The 18,593-nt window shown below is 39.7% G+C and overlaps 1 pseudogene; it reads right to left on the reverse strand.

Moving 5' to 3' along the window:
• Window positions 1–14,275: 14,275 nt before the first annotated feature.
• On the reverse strand, window positions 14,276–15,903 carry LOC105500461 (annotated as a pseudogene).
• Window positions 15,904–18,593: the final 2,690 nt, after the last annotated feature.

Raw genomic sequence — 18,593 nt, forward strand, 5'->3', positions numbered from 1 at the left:
GTCTCGGCCTCCCAAAGTGCTGGGATTACAGGCTTGAGCCACCGCGCCTGGCCCGCTCATTATTTTCAATGACAAACTTCATTCAATCCTTTACATGACTCAGTAAACAAAGTATAGAGTGGTGCTCTTGTGGTGCATGCTGTCTAGTTACAGAAAATACAAACCTGTGAAAGACTTGATTTTATAGATTCCAGGCCAAAAGCAATGCTGGGCACCTTTGAATTTGCCCACTTTTCAGCTGCCTTTTTGATATTGATAAATAGCAATGTAGGGAGGGATCAAAGGGTGGAAAATGCATGGCAAATGAGATTTGGATCAGGCAATTTAAAAGGCTGATATGTTTTGCATAACATCAAAGATCAAAATTACACTGCTGGTACTGAAATGACAGTTCAAGGAAGCAGTTGCTGCTAGAAAAACAAAAGGACTAAGAATCTGACTTCCAGGGCTTAGACCTCATAGAGGAAAATTTATGGAAAGGAAGGCAGCAAAATAGCCAGCAGATCAGCTTCCCAAAACACCATCAAGGGATATTATCTGTCCCCTAAAGAAAAAGCTTTTCAACAATAACTGTAAGAGTCTACCCATGACTGCTCGCCTGATTTGCTATATGGAAAAATAACGTACTAATAATTTTAAAAGATATGATATTCAAATAAGCCTGTGAATGAGTAATTCACTGGCTGTTTACATTCACTTGAATTCACTACAGAGAGTTTTGAACTGTGCAGAATATAGGTTTTTCCATTTGAACTTTAATTGGCATTTGTAGGCATTTTGATTTTTAAAAGCTGGCATCAAGTCGTTGGATGGAACAATATCCTGAAATTTCAAATTTTTCTATAGGAAAGTCTGCTTTTTCTTATGCCTGAGGTTTCTAAAATTTCACATCATTGGGTATTTTCTTAGAAGAGCTTCCACAGCTTTCCTTAGACTTTCAGCTGGCATCATGAACCAAAATAATGTAGAATCACAGACAATATCATGTATAACTTTTGGAACTTTTCTCAGAGAAGTGATCTCTTATATGTTTAAAGTTTTCTTTTTGTATAGGCATATAGAAGTAAATTTTTCCCATGCTTGTATATGTATGTATATGCATACTAGAATGGTATAAATGTCTGAGTAACTGTATATGTCTAGGTAGGTACATGCATCTACATACAGATATAAACATGAATACATTTAAAATAAATGTAGAAATGTATGTCTTATAAATTTTCTCACTACCAATGGGCACCCCCAATAATCGTAAACTGTTTGACAATGGGAACTACCTTCCATTGATCTATTATAAACATTTTGCTCAGCATACAGTAGGTGCTCAATAAAGTAGTTGTTACAATAAAGTGAGTTACCCAATACACCCAGTCTAAAGCAATGTATCTAAGGAAAAAAATGGAATTCATTCATGACCCTTTGACTATGGTATCAAAAATAGATACATGAGAACCCAGGGTATATTGTTTGATTTTGGAGGTTCTAACACTGAACTTTATTAAAATATATTTATAAAGATATAGTCTGGGCCTTTTTAAAAAACTTCTTTTACTCAACTATGTAAGAAATATATTGAGAGGATTAGGCAGTCAGTCATACAATTTTCACTCCACAGTGTTGGGAACAAGCCCCCCCAACATCTGGTCATAAACTGTCCCCAAAACTAGCTATAAACAAAATCTCTGCAGCACTGTGAAATGTTCATGATGGCCATAACACGCTGGAAGTTTGTGGGTTTACAGGAATGAGGGTAAGGAACACCTGGCCCGCCCAGGGCAGAAAACTGCTTAAAGCCCTTCTTAAACCACAAACAATAGCATGAGTGATATGTGCCTTAAGGACATGCTCCTGCTGCAGTTAATTAGCTCAACCTATTCCTTTAATTCAGTCTATCCCTTTGTTTCCCATAAGAGATACTTTTAGTTAATTTAATATCTATAGAAACAATGCTAATGACTGACTTGCTGTTAACATATATGTGGGCAAATCTCTATTCGGGGCTCTCAGTTCTGAAGGCTATGAGACCCCTGATTTCCCACTTCACACCTGTATATTTCTGCATATGTGTCTTTAATTCCTCTAGCGCCGCTGGGTTAGGGTCTCTCCGACCAAGCTGTTCTTGGCACCACAGTCCAGCCATTGCTTTTCAATATAGAATTTTACACAAAGTGTTAATAACAAATAGAAATCATTCACAAGATTTGACTGGGGAGTGGGAAGAAAGAAACCCTGAAGGGGGAATAGTTTCTGCAAAGAAAAATCTTTGCCCATATTTCAGAACATCCCCAGCCCTCTTCCTGTTTGCTTCCTCTTGCTTCTTCTTTTCTTTCCTCCTTCATCTGCTTCCCTCTTGTTTTTCCACCTTGGACTCCTTTTTTTCCTCTAGATACCCATGAGCATTAGAAATAAAATGTAAACACATCCAACCTACTATATTAAATTCATACCAAAGTTTTGGATTGCAAAAAATACCCTATAATTGCATACTTGGAAGAGAACTTAAATTTCTCATTTATTCTGCTCATTTAACAGATGAGAAGACTGAGTCTCAAGCATTACCAGCCATTATTCAACTAAAGGAATAACAGCAGAAGTTTTTAAGTAATCTAAAATGATTATTTTTCCATGATATTTGCATCAACGTGATAAATTAACCAACCACTAAGTGCTGATTGATCCTCTGATCATTATATAAGTTCCCTACATGTGACAGATGTAAGTTTGCTGGAGCTCAAGAAGGAGATTGTTTGGGTGCAGTGGCTTATACCTGTAATCTTAGCACTTTAGGAGGCCAAGGTGGGTGGCTCACTTGAGCCCAAGAGTTCGAGACCAGCCTGGGCAATATGGCAAAACCATATCTCTACAAAAAATACAACAACAACAAAAAAAATCAGCCAGGCTTGGTGGCATATGCCTGTAGTCCCTGCTGCTTGGGAGGCTGAGGTGGGAGGATTACCTGAGCTGAGCCTGGGGAGGTCAAGACTGCAGTGAGCCATGATTATGCCACTGTACTCCAGCCTAAGCTTCAGAACGAGACCCCCATCTCAATAAAAAAGAATAAGCAGAAAGAATTTTTAAGAAGTAAAAAGAAAGAAATCACAGGCTGAGGAGTCAGAGAAGATGGATTGGAGGCAGCAGGAGAGACTGAGAAGGCAACACTGTCAGCTTCGTAAGGGTAGGACTGTGCCTCTCGCCTTCACTTACCAGAGTGAATAGCTCATTTTCTGGCATGCAGTGTACTTTCAATACATGTTGGTTGAATGAATAAACAGAAAATGAGGAGATTAAGCATGAAAAAAACCAATATGATCTAAGTTAGAGAGATGGGAATATGCATGATATTTAGGAGAATTAAAAATAAATCAGTCTAGCACAGACGGCTTGAATAAAGAAGTAGTGGGAGGTAAGCTGGAAAAGTTGGTACCCTTCTCTGAACTTCCCCAGCATCTCAGCTCACTTCTATTATACCTTCACCACATTGTACTGTGTATGATGTTTTGCTTATCTGTCTCCCCCTCCAAAAGGTAAACTCTCTTTTGAGGGCAAGAACCATGATCTCCATCAAGGAGATCTTTATGATCTCAATTTATATTATCTTGCATAATGCTTACAAAGATGCACACCTTGATGTCAAACTAAGTAGCCTAGTTGTCATCTTGAAGGCAATGGATAATCAATTAATATATTTGAGTGGGAGCCTAATGTTATCTAAATGATGAGGTTTGACATGTTAATGTCCTAGCACAGGTAGGAGTTGGGATGTGAAAATGGTAGTGGGAGTGGACAGAAATGGGCCTAGATATGCAAAAGATATTGCATGTAATCCCAGATACACATTGTAATGGACACCATGCTCCAAAAACCACTAACATTCTTGCTCTATTGATTCATTTCCAATTACCTACATTACAAAAATATCTTATCCATGTTGAGTACCTAATAATCTTGGCTCTTACCTTTCACCATCTAGACTTTTTCCTTTCCAGAGTACCATTATCTAGGGCATATTTACACCATGTTCCATCATATCTTTAAAAAGTCTGACAAGTACATCACAATTTTATTCAGAGGAAAAAAGAACCTTATGACTTAACCTTATAATTTTCATTGATTCTGTAAACAAAAGCATCAACAAACAATAGGAAAACAGATCAAATCAGGTCATCAGACCTTATTTTAGAATGAGAAAATATGTAATCCCGGTACTTTGAGAGGCTGAGGCAGGCGGATCATGAGGTAAGGAGATCAACACCACGGTGAAACCCCATCTCTACTAAAAATAAAAAAATAAAAAAAATTAGCCAGGTGTGATGGTGGATGCCTATAGTCCTAGCTACTCAGGAGGCTGAGGCAGGAGAAAGGCATGAACCCAGGAGGCAGAGCTTGCAGTGAGCCGAGATCGTGCCACTGCACTCCAGCCTGGGAGACAGAGTGAGACTCCATCTCAAAAGAAAAAGAGAAAAAAAAGAGTGAGAAAGCAATGTTCTCGCATTCACTCGCCTTAAAATTTTGATATGGAAATAAAAGCATGCTATTTTAAGACAGTAATTAGACATAGATCATGAATATCTAAAATTTAAAAAAAAAGAATGGGTTTTTAAGAAGTTACACAATAACTTCTTTGCCCCAAAAAGAAGCATTTCAATGGACACAACACCTGGTTCTACAGCTGATCAAATATAAACACAATTATCAAGGTTTAGGGAAGAAATGATGTAAAATCATCAACTTTGCTTTATATACATTCTACTTACCAAGGATAACATGTTCTTAGTAAGTCTAGTCTTATCAAGTACTGAGAATAAACAGCCTTTCTAGGGAATCTATCTGCTAATAAGTCAGTATTTATTAAGCATTTATGACGTGCCAGAGACTGAGTTAAACATGGCTTTATCCAGTTATATTTAATCTGTAGAACAACTAAATGAAGTAAGCATTATTACTCTCCATTTTATAGGTGAAAAATGAAGCTTAACAAACCAAGTCACTTGTCCAAGTCATACCCTGTAGCCAATGGAAAAAACATGGAATAGTGAGAAAGGATATGAGCCTTACCAAAAACCTGAGTTGAAATAGTCATTCTTCTCATTAACAGCAGTGGAAACTTGGATGATTCACTGCATCTTGGCTTTTCATTTAAAACTTGCAGGCAATATGTATAATAATTAGACTAGGAACTCTGGAGCCGGGCTGCCTGGTTCTGAACTCAAGTACTACCACTTACTGGCTGTGTGCACTTAGACAATCTACTTACCTCCATACTTTAATTTCCTTGCCTAAAAAATGTGGATGATGATGAAGATATTATTAAGCACTATTATTAATACCATTATTAAGCACATTATTAAGGAATGTTATATGGAGTATATTAATTTATAAAATGCTTAGAACTATGCCTGGCACATAGTAAATATTGTGTGTGTGTGTGTTAGCTATTATGGTAATTATGACCTACCTCCCAGGATTGTTACAAAAAACACAAAAGAAATATGTGAAACCACCAAGTTCATAGTAATAAAGATTCATTAAATATGAATCACAAAGGTTAACAGTTTAAAATTCAATGACAATGAGACCGAGATAATAAAAGACATTAATAAAAGCTGTGCTGCCATCACCCTTTTATAGAAATTGTCAAATGTCTGTAGGCACATGGTTCTGAGTTAGATAATCCCCAAAAAAGCTGACTGAGCTTCTCCAGCCCATGGTAAGAAGTCTGCTTTTGTCAGTGGCACTGGTTTTTGTATTCTAAAGGCAGCATCAGCTCACCCTCGCATTTGCACACAGAGTAGAGATGCTCAAAGTTTTCACATAGGTATGGACAGACAACTACAAGCATCTGGTTCCTTCTGAGTCTCCAGGATTCAAATGTTGCCTCAATTGCAAAGACATTTCTAACACATGGGAGAATTCAGCTCCAGAAACTTCTACAGGGGAATTAAGAATAGGATCCCCGCTGTATGCATCTTGTAGGTGGGATTTGTGTTTAGCCGCTATTAATAGAGGTTGAGAGAACTGGCTAGAGCAAATTACTGGTAAGAAGTTCAAAAGCTAACTATCCAGGGCTGGTACTAGATAGACACTGAAGGAGTGTCATTAAGTCAGAAGGGGTTAATCTGTTCAGCCATTTTAAAGGTAGAGAGAAACACTATGATTGTGGTTGAGATCTGTTGATGAGAAGACCCCAGGCCCCAGATTCAACCACCCTCAGTCCTTTAAATTTTGGTTTATTTACTTAGGTGAGGTTTCAAGAGTTCATGTCAAAATGGAGCTTTAAATCTCTCCTAGGTTTGTTCCATTAGCACAGTTTCTTCCTATATAGACCCTGAACGTTCAATAAGAACAAGCATGTATAATCAAGAGGCCTGCCAGGACTTAATCGTTGACAGACTCCTCTTGCTGCAGCTCTTTGGAAGTTGGCTTAAATTTAGTAACAAAGCTTCAGTAGTGACTATGCTAGGGTTTAGGATCTAGAATTTAATAGTGCAGTAAGAGTTACCATTTATTCATCACAAACTACTGTGTCCTGCACTTTAGATGCTTTATCTAATGTTTATAATAACATTGTAAGGCAGGAAATCTTCATCCCATTTTTAAAATAAGTGAAGAAACTGAGACTCAGAAAGATTAAATGAAGTGTCCAAAATGACAATGCAAATAAAACCTAGGATTATGATTCAAATCCAGTCATTGTGTAGGTTGAGTAAACTGTGTGTGGGGAAGGTACAAACTTCTAGGGAGACTAGCAGTATGTCACTCCTTGCCTTCCCAGCTGTACCTCTGCTGTCAGAAAGCTAATCTCACCTCTGAATTCTCATTCATATTCTAACCTGAAGGGTGATATTGTATCGAACCCCTAACCTCAATAGGGAAGCCACCAGGTTCAAGAGGCCAAAAAAGAGACCCAGAGCTAGTAAACAAGACATGGGGCTTTATCAGGGGCTAACATACAAGGGAGAGCATCCAGTGGCAACAGGCTGGTCAGGAAAACTGCAACTGCCTGTAAACATCATGCAGTTTATAGCATTTTCACTTGACACCTCTCCCCAACGACCTCCACCTGGCATTCTTCATTTAACTGAAAACTCAGGGCTTCAATCTCCTGTATGGCTCATGTTTCACGGGATGGGATGGGGCGCAGATGTTTATCATAGATAAGGGATGAATCTCCGGGTTGGCCACTCCCAAATTCCCTAGCTTAGAAAACACTTTCAGGTGCATTTGCCATATAGAGTAAATGTAATGGCATGCTTAAATTATTGCTATCAGGTGCAGTTACCCTACAGGTGTGTCTAGGGCCAGACCCAGTATTGTTGCAAGCATTTTGCTTGTTTTTCATTTGTTTGTGTTTAGCACAATATGCTTATGAAAGCAAGTCTGTTGGCACTAAATCCATATGCTCTCCTCAGCTCCAAATATTCCCCCAAATCCATTTAGTTCATATTAAAACACAGAGAAAAACCTTTAGTCAAGTGAGAAGAAGTCTGTTAACTACAAAAAATCACTAATAGTATCAGGGTTTCGATGTCACCAAAGGAAGACCAAGACTGGCCTCCCCAGAAGTTAAGGCAATTGAACCAGAGGTGGCTGCGGAAGCAGGTGGGGCTGAGCCAGGAACCCAGCCTGTAAAGAGTCTTGGGCCTTCCAAGCCTGCCTAGGTTCACACTGAATAATTACAAGCAACGGGAGTATGTTAGGGCTTGGGCAACTATCACCACTGAACAATTTGGTAGGAATAACAGGAAGCAACCAGATATGAAGCCTTGACAATCCAAAGGCAGGGAAGAAACAGGGTGATGGGCAGGGTCAGGAACCCCTCTGTGGCGGGAACAGTTTAAACAGATGGATCTATATAAAGAACGAAAGAGTCAGATGCTACAGAGAAAACACTGACCTGACATAGCAGCCTGAATCACTTTCCAAGGATGAGTCGTGCCAATTGCACCATGTTGACAGATCATTCATGATTTGCCTTGGTATCACCACCCAGGGATGGACCTTGTGCTGGGTTTTTCTAAAGTCAATTTGATCAAGCTACAAACTACATTTTCCACATTTCCTGTCCTGTATGCTTCCAGGTTACCATTGACTAAAAGAACTTGGGATTTGGGAGACAGAAATAAAGTAGCAGCTATTATTTCCCAAAGGTCTTTGCAATCACATAGCATGACAGATTGATGCAGAGCTGCCTGTCTGCATCAGAGGATCCAGTTTGCTCACACTCTTCTCTCCTCCTTGTCCAACTCTTCTTCCTGACCACTGGCACTACTGCTTAACAGAGGCCCCATGCCTACTACCAGAAGCCCAGCTACAGACCTGCAGAGGAGGTAGCTACATAAAATCAACACCTTCTCATAGACTTCCCCATGAACTTTCCCTTTGTGTTCCCACTTCAGGAACAGGATGTCCTTGATTGCTCTGTACATCCTGTCTTGTCCACCTGTACCAGGGTTTCAGGAAGATTGATTATTCCTTTAATTCTGATCTCCAACTCCTGCACCCTTGCTTCCCCAGCTCTTCCCATTGTGTCAAGTCTTTTATTCCATATACTCGTGGTAATTGTGCTTCCTCGACTAATAAAGTCATCTCTACTCTAAATGGGACCTTGTTCATCTAGGAAGTAGTGATTTCTCCTTTGGTCCAGGAAGCTCCCTTGTTTATCTTAGCATTCCTCCTATATCCATAGAGAGGAAGAGAAATGAAGAAGGCTGAAAAGAAGCTTAATTCCCTAAGCCAATGAGGTAGACAGTTTCTGGCTCTTCCTCTAGTATGCACAGAGCTCTCAGGATAGCATGTCCTACATTTATTTGGGTAAAGTGTCCTCCTTTACCCTCCCAAAGAGCAACTGGGTCTCCTGAATCTTCAGTGCAGGATGAGCAAACTCTGTCTTAATTTGCTCTGGCAAGCAAGAAAGAGCATGGCACCAGCAAGTGGCCTAATGGTAAAGGACAGTGTTAGGATAAGAAAGAAACATATAGTGTATTTTTCCAGACTTATGGAAAGTAACATTAATCCAATTAAAGCTAAGTTAAGCAAAACTGGTAACTATTTCATTCAATTATCAAGTCCAATGATGAGTCCCATTTGAAACACAGCTGGATCTGGAGGTCCTGTTTCTCACCATTTCCTGAAATTGTTTCTCTAAGAGAAGTGGCTTCATTCTCAAGCCAGCCATCTCCCAGTGACTAAAAAAAAGAAAAAGAGAGAGAGAGAAAAAAAGATGGTGTGGATATACATTCTACAAGTTAACTACAAAAAGGAAGAATTCAGCTAGCTTTAGCATAAACATCCAAAGCATGACTTTGATCTGGGTTAGGCCCAGTTCCTGGAACATTCATCATGGCCAGCAGAAGTGGGATTATAACTGAGTCCATGTACTATATTTTCCAGAATAAGGCTATGCTTCAATAGCAAAGAGACTTTAAAAAATAATAATTCAATGGTTTCAAGAAAATAGAGGTATACTTCTCTCTCATAACCTGAGGTGATATTCCATAATAGTAAGGGCTCTGTTCCATGGAGTCATTCAGAAATCTAGATTTCTTCTACTTTGTTTTCCTATCAGCCCCTAGTGTCTGTGTGGTTGAACCTGGAGGAAAGCAAATCCTTGCCCCAGCTTCTGGGAAAGAAAATAGAGCACTGACAAAGCATTCCTGTTGTCTTCAGGCCTCAGCCTACAATTTGTATACATTACTTTTGCTCACTGTCCATTGATCCAAACTTAGTCACATGCCAATGCTAAATGCAAGGGAATTGGGAAAATATAGTCTAAGTATGTGCCCAGGTAAAAAAAGGGAGTATGAATAATAACAGTCTCCATACCATGTACCCAACTCTGTGGCTAGGAAGAGGTGACAAATGTCACGTCGAACCAATGTAGAATGAATTCTCCATGGAAAGGAGGATTCTGATACCAGAAAACAGGGAACAGATGATGTTCAGGCAAAAATAACAGATGTCCTCTACAGACACATACAGAATGGTACATTCAAGGACCTGCTGAAGTCAAGTATGGTCAAAAGAGCAGGTCTCAGAATCAAGCACTCTGTAGCCAACCAGAGCAGTATTTCTGAGAGTGTGTGTTTCAGAACACTTCAGTAGTATGTAATGTAGGGGAGGAAAAGTAATTTTATCTCTGCCCTTCATAGTTGTTAGTTAGAATGGATCCCTGTAACAAAAGACAGGCAAATTAGAAAAATAAACAGAAGCTTAATAGCATGTATACCTCGTATATACTAGCAGATAACCCAAAGAAATAAGTAAATCTCAAAGGCATGGTTTTGAGTTCAGGCTTAAATACCATCATCTGCTGAAACAAAGAAAGGAGGGTGTGGGGAAAGGGTAATTATGGAGAGATGCCCAGGAAAAGCACAGTCAACAAAGGTGTATTCGTCTGTTCTTATGCTGCTAATACAGACATACCTGAGACTCGGTAATTTATAAAGGAAAGAGGTTTAAGGGACTCACAGTTCCACATGGCTGGAGAGACCTCACAATCATGGTGGAAGATGAAGAACAAAGGGACTTCTTACATAGCAGTTATATAGTTACAAGTTCTCTTACAAGAGAACTTGTGCAGGGGAACTCCCATTTATAAAACTATCAGATCTTGTGAGACTTATTCACTACCATGAGAACAGCATGGGAAAGATCTGCCCCCATGATGAAATTATCTCCCATGGGGTCCCTCCCATGACACATGGGAATTGTTGGAGCTACAACTCAAGATGAGATTTGGGTGGGGTCACAGCCAAACCATATCAAAGAGCAAGGGTAGTTATGCACATTTAAGTCAGTGCCTTCTTCATTGATGAGTCTCCAGTGATTTAGTCATCCTTCTTTTTTTAGTAGAGATAAAGCGACATCCTTACTGATAGAGATTTGCTTTACAAATATAAATTTCCCTTATGAAAGGGCAACTTCTCTGTCTTCAAAGCTTCCCCTGTGTCTGCAGTGTCTCAAATTAATCAGCTCAAAATAACCTTCATGCCAAACAGAAATATTTTGGGGTGGCATATTTTGGTCTCCTACAGTATCTTCATGCATATTCTTGACATATTTTTGGTCTCCTGCAGTAACTTAATGTTATTCTTTTAAAAGAGACTTGTGGTCAACTAAGCTTGGAAAACACAGGGTTAACCAAAATAAAGCAAGTCCTTTTGCTACAGTAGTTTTCAGTTTTTAACACAATAATCTCCAAGTTTGCAACTTGTGCCAAACTCATGTAATGTCATTAAAGCATTAGGGCATTAAGACTATTGCCAGCAGAACAAGACTACAAGAAAGTCTGCCTGGAGCAAGAGACAGACAAGTTTCAGGGCTGCAAAGTGGTGGGCAGGGCCACCACTACTGGGCTGGGCTAGGACAGATGCAGCAGAGTGATGACTAGAGCCAGCTGCAGTGGTGAGGATGAGATCAGCTAAGCCACTGTCAACAGTGAGGGGCCAGAGACAGAATTCTGAGTGATACTTGAGCAGCGACACAGTAGACACCAATTCATAACAAAATTCGCTCTTAGGTTAAGCTTCACTGGTGAAAGATAAACTGTGGTCTCAAATTTCATGAATCCCATTCTCTAAAACTGTGCTGTCCAATACAATGGCCACAAGCCACTGTCCACTATGAGATTATTTAATAGGAAATCATTAAATGCTACTGATCATTTGTGCTAAAGTTACTGCAGACTGACAAATTGAATTTATTTTATTTAAATGCATGAAAATAAACTGAGGCAACATAAAATATTTTTCTATTAAACACAAATGTTATGTTTTGGTAGGTCTGCATTTCACTTTAATCATTGGAAAATTAACATCTGAATTGAGTTGTGCTCTAAGCATATAACACACACCAGATTTCAAAGACTTAATATAAAAAGAGTGTGAAATATCTCACTAATGATTTTTATATTGATTACATGCTGAAATAATACTTTGAATATATCAGTTTCAGTAAAATTATTAAAATTAATTTACTGATTTATTTTACCAACTTTTTACGTGGCTACCAGAAAATTTCATGTTTCATATGTGGCTCACATTACATTTATGTTGGAAAGTGCTGCCTCGATCTTGTAAGATCAATTCCCCAAAGCAGGTCCTATTTCCCCAGATCAGTGATGATGTCCTCAGATGCCCTCCAGATTCTTGTTACAAAGCAATCACAACTAATCGACAGGCTTAAGGTAAAAGTTTAAAAAAAAAAAAATTAGAAAATCCATTAATTTGCATATTTGTGAACTTGAATCATTTGTTTGAACCCATTCTTCCTTTGCCTGCCTCATACAAATTACTACCTGTCAACAAAAGGAAATGTGTTCGAACTTTACAGGAATGCATAGAATTCCCATGCTGTGTCTTTTCTAATGATAAGACAAGATCAAACAAATTTTCACCCCACAAAAAAGACAGTTAAATCAAGATCTAAGACACATATTAAGTTAAAAAGTGATTGCCCTTCAAGCTAAATCTCCAAACAGCACTTTAATTATTTTGTTGGATACTATATTCAGACATCAGCCACATTCCAAAACAAAGAATTTAAGGAGATTGGAAAGGTCTATTCTGTATAAACTTTGTGAGCCTGACATAGTAAAATCAACTAGTATATACTGAGAAACTGTTCTACACCAACACTTAGGGACTTTCAGGGATAAGCACCTCCCCCGTGCCGATGCCCATATTTGTACCCATGTTTGTAGGACATGACTCTTCTACTCCCTAACCCCTGCTGACAGGATGGGGGGTCTGTATCTGACCAAAGCTGGACAATTAGAATCTCTTCTTGGAATTTAGAATTGGAACACAGAAACTAGACTGAACTTAGTTGCTGGTAAGTGCTTGAGTTAGGAGACCTGGAAATGCAGAGGCTGGGAACAACATGCGCGGGCCGGAGCACAGTAAGATAATCTACAGTAAGACCCAGGAAAAATAAAGTTGATGTACCAATAGGAGCAGAGCCAAGATATCAACTCTTCTGAAGAAAACAAAGCAAGTAACCTTGGATTCAAATTTTCTGGGTCCTGGATCCAGTACCAAATGACATATCTCTATAATTATTACTCTACAGTTATTAGAGATACCTTCAGACATTCAACACATTCCCCACTGTTTTGTTTCTGACCTAAGGTGGCTTGAATGAGTTTCTGTCCTGACAACAAAGTGATTCCCCTCTTTATTCAACCAGGAGTTGGTGCTCCTTTTCCATTATGAGATTATTTAATAAGAAATTAATAAATGAAGTTAATTATAAGAAATTAATTAATAATAAAATATAGTACCCTGATAGAAAAGGGCTAAAGGCAGATTACCTAGAATGGATATTTTAAGTTAAATTTAAACAAATATATGTGGTAGTCATACACTCCTATTACTATTTTAGAAAGAGGAAATAACAAAAGCAAGAGGAAGAAAATAAAAGGGGAAACCAAGGCAGCTCCTGACTTTTAAGTTCTTTCCTTCAGCAGTGTCTACTCTTCCCCTTTTTGTTTTTACAAAATCCTCCAACAAAAGATAAGCTGGGTGAGGATCTGAAAAGTGGGAATGTACAAATCAGCAACTAGTTTCTAAGCATCTTATAGGAACTTAACATTATATAAGGTTGTTGGGGGAATCAGCAGGAAAAAAATCATTGATCCTTACATGCAGAGAACCACAACTACAATCTAGTTAACAGGATAACACCAGCACCAGAGTCATTACATGGACATAGAAAATTCAGGTGATTGCCTTACGCCTGAGTCCCAGAAAACATGGGTGGGTCCCATGGTATTCAAGTATTCAAGAGAAATACATGCCCCAAGCAGAATCAGGTCCACAGCCAACTGGAATACATAGACTATCTTCTAGGGGGAGACAAACTCATAGTGAGGAAGGTAATATGGAGCATTAAGTCTGAAGAGCAAGTTAGAAAAAAGAGAAAGCATGTGTCTTTATAGTACAATGATTTATAATCCTTTGGGTATATACCCAGTAATGGGATTGCTGGTCAAATGGTATTTCTGGTTCTAGATCCTTGAGGAATCACCACACTGTCTTCCACAATGGTTGAATTGATTTACACTCCCACCAACAGTGTAAAAGCATTCCTATTTCTCCATATTCTCTCCAGCATTTGTTGTTTCCTGACCTTTTAATGATTGCCATTCTAACTGGTGTGAGATGGTATCTCATTGTGGTTTTGATTTGCATTTCTGTAATGACCAGTGATGACTGAGCTTTTTTTCATATGTTTGTTGGCTGCATAAATGTCTTCTTTTTTTTTGTATGTACATACTTTTTACATTGTAGAGGAAATTACCAACATTTTACAGCATACAAATGAACATAGAAATAAACCAGCAAGAAGAAATAGCATATATCTAAATAAAAGAATCAGAATTTCTAGAACACAATAAATACCTACATCCTACTTTCTGGGAACCAAATGCCAACTACATATATATATAACAAGGTAAGTGCTACTACATCAATGGTACCAAAAACACTTTCTTTGGGAATTGTAAGTATCACCCAGTGCCTGGATGCTAAATAAAAGAGCTGGAAGACTAAATAAATAGGAAAGTCACTCTACCCACTTTCCTGTTTCCATCTTTTAGGAATTCAAGTTTATTCAAAATTTTGATATATAATCCTGTACCTATGATCTCTTCAATAATTTTGGAATAGTAGTTTTAGACAACTTTAAGGTTCAAGCTCCTTCTGAATTTCCCAAGTGTTTTTGCACTATTTTTCATATGGGCCTCCTCTTCAGCGGTCAGCTTTATCTTTATAAGGCTGGTAATACCCTTCTCTCCAAGGAAGGAATACTGAGGAATATTTTTTCATTTATTCCACAGAGGCCCTTAATTATGGTGGAAACTGGATGCGTTCTCCTAATATTCTTCAAAATACTTTCTGTTAAATCAGCTACAGATAGGCGAATGGCCCAAGAAGTAGAACTTTTCACTTTAATAATCTCATAGGCACTAGCAATCACTTCTTCGTGGACATTTTTCCACTGCTCAGGATTTTTATCAGTTCCTATGTCAGAGATTAGATCCCTCAAAAGGACACCAGCTATGTTCACTCCACTCCACACAGGAACACTTGAGTCTCCATGCTCTCCGAGGATCCATCCATGGCAGCTTTCAGAGTGGATACGAAGTTTTTGTCCAATCAAGAATAGAAAACGAGCAGTATCCAGATTACAGCCGCTTCCAATAACACGGTTTTTAGGAAACGCACTCAACTTCCAGGCTTCGTAAGTTAAGATATCCACTGGATTGGAAACAATAATCAGTTTGCAGAGGAGGCTGTGCTGGGCAATACTGGAAATCATTAACTTGAAGATGGTCACATTTCGCTAGACTAAATGAAGGCGCGTTTCTCCCTTTTCTTGGCATGCCCCTGCTGTAATAATCACTGGGCTGGGGTTCGCCATGACAAGGTAATCTTCGCTACAAACAATGTTTGGCAGTTTCATGAAAGGGCTGAATATTGAAGATCCATTGTCTCACCTTTCGGTTTGCCTTCATCAAGATCCACAAAGGCAAGTTCATCACTCAAGCCTTTTAATAAGATGCTGATAGCGCAGGCCATGCCCACTGATCCAGTTCCTATGATGGAGACCTTACTGTGATGACAGGGCTCCTCGAAGTGAGGCGCTCAATAAGCTCACTCTTCACAGTCGCCATCTTGCTCACGGGGGTGAAGAGCCAGGCGCCCTTGAGCAGCATGCACGCCGCCTGACGGGGACACAGGGCCATCCCCAGGCACAGAAAATTCGCTCCCGCCGAGCTCACTCTCTGGCTGACCCACACAACAGGCACAGTCCAACTCATGGCTGCTCACTCAGAACGTGGAGGGAGAGAACGGAAAAAAAACTGCTGACCAGAATGTCGAGACGCCGAGAGAGCCGTTGGCAGCACCTTCAAGCCCTCTATGGCGGGTGCGCACGACCTGCCCCTGGCCCTCTACTGCGGCTGCGCGGGTCTTGGCAGAGCCTCCAATACGTGCTTTCCGTGGGTGCTCAGACTAAGGCAGTGAAGGGCTGCTTCTCTAGCAAGTGATTTCTGGAGTCAGTTTTACAAAGAGTATTCTCATCATTAAGAGGCTAACCCAGATCCCTGGAATTACTGGTTTTCTATTTTTAGTATGAATGTCAAGGAAAAATGCTTCTAGTGACTACAGATGAAAATCAGGTTACATCTTCTGAACCATGGCCCTGCCGGGAAGGATAGGGCGCTGTGCTTTGCGTACCGGTGGCTGCCTGCACCATCTCCCAGTATCCCAGAAGGGGGCTCCTGCTTTCTGGTGTATGGCGCTGGAGGCCTATTTATAAAGGATCCCACTGCCTTGGTGCCAGTCCTGGCCAGACCCACACTGGGACAGTCAGCAGGAGCTTGAGTGGGGTCGGGGACGACTGGGAGTCACTTCAGCACTAAAAACTGACCAGACAAGAATGCTACTCCTTTCTCATGCCGGAGGAAAGCCTTTGATTGTGGGTCCCGAAGAAAAACGACTTCTTGGGTAGAAAGTTGGTGATGTAGCCTTCAGTTAAAATGAGGATATCTCTTACACGTCACTGTGAACTCCTAAAGCTTTCCCGACTGAGAAGCTAATCACACCAACCCCACACCACACATATAGTGAGCCCCAGCCCAGAGCTCGCAAGACAAGGGAAGACCTGCTTTCCGGTAATGCAGCCACGGCCGTGCTTCCCTTATTGAACCATGCAGGGCTTTTCTTTTTAGCCAATGATAATGTTGTAATAAATCCAGCTAGCATTCCTGCTGCATCAATAGTACCAAGGAAAATTCCACTTTTAACCAGGAAAAGACAGTCATCTGTGGACCCCAGAGCCTCCAGCAGAGAGGCTGGCTACCCAGTCCCAGAGCCCGCTGTCTCCATGTTTAGGCTGCCTCTACTGTCTTCTTTTGAGAAGTGTCTGTTCATATCCTTTGCCCACTTTTGATAAGGTTGTTTTTTTCTTGTAAATTTGCTCAAGTTCTTTGTAGATTCTGAATAGTATGTTTATTGTAGCACTATTCACAATAGAAAAGACTTGGAACCAACCCAAATGCCCATCAGTGATAGACTGAATAAAGAAAATGTGCCACATATGCACCATGGAATACTATGCAGCCATAAAAAACGATGAGTTCGTGTCCTTTGCAGAGACATGGTTGAAGCTGGAAACCATCATTCTCAGCAAACTAACACAGAAACAGAAAACCAAACACCACATGTTCTCACTCATAAGTAAGAGTTAAACAATGAGAACACACGGACACAGGGAGGGGATTATCACACACTGGGGCCTGTTGTGGGGTGAGAGGCAAAGGGAGGGATAGCATTAGGAGAAATACCTCATGTAGACGACACGTTGATGGGTGCAGCAAACCACCATGGCACGTATATACCTACGTAACAAAGCTGCACATTCTGCACTTGTATCCCAGAACTTAAAGTATAATTTTTTAAAAAAGTAGAAAACATATTGAAAACATATTCAAGTGTACATGAAACATTTATCAAGATAGCTCGTACATTGGACCATAATAAAAGTCTCAATAAACTTAAAAAAAAAAAAAAGAGAAAGCAATGCAGTGTAAAGCTGAGAGGATGCAGATTGAGATAACCATGAAGGAGGGGTGGGCCAGGGCAAGCAACTCAGAACAAAGACTGAGACCTAGATGAGCAAGAGCTAGTGCAGTGCCTCTGGTTTGGGGCAGGGTAAGAGGTCTGGGGATGGGATGACAGTTCCACAGGATGGTGAGAGGTCTGACAACAGATGTTGTCTGGGGCACAGAAAGTCCAGTGCCAACCCATAATCCCACACACTCTCAAAGGCAAAATCTGCCCCCAACCAGCACTTCCTATCTTTAAATTGCAGCTGAATGTTTGCATTTTAGCCATCGTGTCTAGACTTGGATTATATAGTCGAAGACATTAATTTTAAAGATGAGGTTATTGAGGGACAAAGAAGTTGCATGACTTGATTGAAGCCAAACTGCTAGTGGCAGAGTCAGGACTAAAATACAAATGTCCTGATATTTAGTCCAAGTTTTCTATTGAAAACTTCCTTTTAAAGTCCAACTTTTATAAAAGCCCAACTTTTAGTATTGTATTCTAAAAATACAAATGCCCTGATATTTAGTACAAGTTTTCTATTGAAAACTTCCTTTTCCCTTCTAAGCTGCTCTATTAAAAATTCACAGAGAGCCTTACACAGACAAATTCTTCCAAACATATAACACCTAAACGCCCTTTCACTATTTCCAACAATATACTTGGGCTTTTTATCTCTCCAAGTATAAAGAGAAGTAAAGAAAAAGAGGAAAAGATAACTGAGAACTGGATTGGTCAAAAGAAGCTTCAGTGTGACAGCAAAATTTGATCTGAATTTTGAAAAATAAGTTCAATTTAGATAAAAAGAGGGAAGAAAAAAGGAGATTCTCAGGAAAATAAAGAAGTTCCTCACTGAGTCGGGCACAGTGGCTCACACCTGTAATCCCAGCACCTTGAGTCCAGACGTTCTCCTCTCTTATTTTTTAAAAATGTTTGTTTTATCAAATTAATATATGTACATAGTTTTAATTGTCAAATAGTAGC

This window comes from Colobus angolensis, unplaced genomic scaffold (assembly GCF_000951035.1).
Source record: "Colobus angolensis palliatus isolate OR3802 unplaced genomic scaffold, Cang.pa_1.0 Scaffold67, whole genome shotgun sequence".
Lineage (NCBI taxonomy): Eukaryota > Metazoa > Chordata > Mammalia > Primates > Cercopithecidae > Colobus > Colobus angolensis.